We start from the raw sequence: 2,279 nt of genomic DNA on the forward strand, positions 1-2,279 counted from the left end.
TGTGAGAGCTGCACAATAAAGAAAGCTGAGCAGTGAAGAATTGATGCTTTCAAACTGTGGTGCTAGAGAAGATTGTTGAGAGTTCCTTGGACAGTAAGAAGATCAAATCAGTAAATCCTAAAGGAAATCAAGTCTGAATATTCATTAGGAGGACTGATGCTGAAGTTGACGCTCCAATATGTTAGCCACCTGATGCAAACAGCCGACACATTGGAGAAGATGCAGATGCTGGGAAAGATTGAAAACAGGAGAAAGGGATGACAGAGGATGGGATGATTGGTTGGCATCCCCTACTCAATGGACATGAGTTTGAGAAAACTCTGGGAGATGGTGAAGAACAGAGATGCCTACTGTGCTGAAGTCCCTGAGGCTGCAAAGATTTGGGCAGGACTGAGCAACTGAACAACAAAAATTTTGAAATATATATAATCACATACATCTTAAACTTACATGATACAATATGTAAATTACATTTTGATTAAAGTTAGAAACTATTTTTTAATTAAAAAGAAATTGGAAACATTGAAAAAAGAAATATAACATTAAACTAACATTGATACCACATGAGGAAAAAAAGAAAGTGTGCATTCAGTAATCTAATTGAGTGACCAAGATCATGATGTGAAGGATCTGCTCTCAGTTTTGACTATAGTACTAAGTAGTGCTACTGTTTTAACAAATCAGTTGAACTGTGAGTTTCAAAATGTGTATCTGTATAGCCTCTTCAATAAGTGGTGCTGGGAAAACTAGACAGTTACCTGGAAAAGAATGAAATTAGAACACTTCCTAACACCATACACAAAGATAAAATCAAAATTGATTAAAGACCTAAATATAAGACAAGAAGCTATAAAACTCTTAGTGTAAAACACAGGCAGAACTCTCAATGACATAAATCGAAGCAAGATTCCCCTATGACCCACCTCCTATAATAATGGAAATAAAAACAAAAATTTAAAAATGGGGCCTAATTAAACTTAAAATCTTTTGTAGAAACTCTAAACAAAGTGAAATGACAACCTTCAGAATGGAAGAAAATAATAACAAATGAAACAACTGACAAAGGATTAATTTCCAAAAGATACAACAGCTCATACAACCTCAATACCAGAGAAACAAACAGCACAATCAAAAAGTGGGGAAGAGACCTAAACAGACATTACTCCAAAAGAGACATACAGATGGCTAATAAACACATGAAAAGATGTTCAACACTGCTCATTATTAAAGAAGTGCTAATCAAAACTACAATGAAATATCACCTCACACCAGTCAGAATGTGAAGTGAAGGTCAGTCAGTCATGTCCAACTCTTTGTTACCCCAAGGACTATAGTTCATGGAATTCTCCAGTACAGAATACTGGAGTGGGTAGCCTTTCCCTTTTCAAAGGGATCTTCCCAACCCAGGGATCAAATCCAGGTCTCCTGCATTGCAGGTGGATTCTTTACCAACTAAGCCACCATGGAAGCCCCCTGGTCAGAATGGCCATCATCAGAAAATCTACATGCTGGAGATTTTATACACACACTACATGCTGGAGAGGCTGTGGAATAAAGTAAACCATCTTGCACTGTTGATGGGAATGTAAATTGATACAGCTACTTTGGGAGACAGTATGGAGATTCCTTAAAAAACTAGGAATAAAACTACCATATGACCCAACAACCCCACTACTGGCCATATACCCTGAGAAAACCACAATTGAAAAAGACACATGTACCCCAATGTTCATTACAGCAATATTTACAATAGCTAGGACATGTAAACAGGATTTCCCTGTAGCTCAAACAGTTAAGAACCTGCCTGTGATGCAGGTGACCAGGGTTTGATCCCTGGGTTGGGAAGTTCCTCTGGAGAAGGGAATGGCAACCCACTCTAATATTCTTGCCTGGAGAATCCCATGGACAGAAAAGCCTGGCAGGCCACAGTCCATGGGGTCACAAAGAGTTGCACATGACTGAGAGATTAACACACACAGGACATGTAAGTAACCTAGATGTCCATTGACAGATGATTGGATAAGGAAGCTGTGGTACATATACACAATGGAATATTATTCAACCATAAAAAGGATGCATTTGAGGCAGTGCTAATAAGGTAGATGAACATAGAGCCTATGATATAGAGTGAAGTAAGTCAGAAAGAGAAAGACAAATATCATATATTAATACATAAATATGGAGTCACTGCAGATGGTGATTGCAGCCATGAAATTAAAAGATGCTTACTCCTTGGAAGGAAAGTTATGACCAACCTATATAGCATATTGAAAAGCAGA

The sequence above is a fragment of the Budorcas taxicolor genome, chromosome 7, assembly GCF_023091745.1.
Source record: "Budorcas taxicolor isolate Tak-1 chromosome 7, Takin1.1, whole genome shotgun sequence".
Classification (NCBI taxonomy): domain Eukaryota; kingdom Metazoa; phylum Chordata; class Mammalia; order Artiodactyla; family Bovidae; genus Budorcas; species Budorcas taxicolor.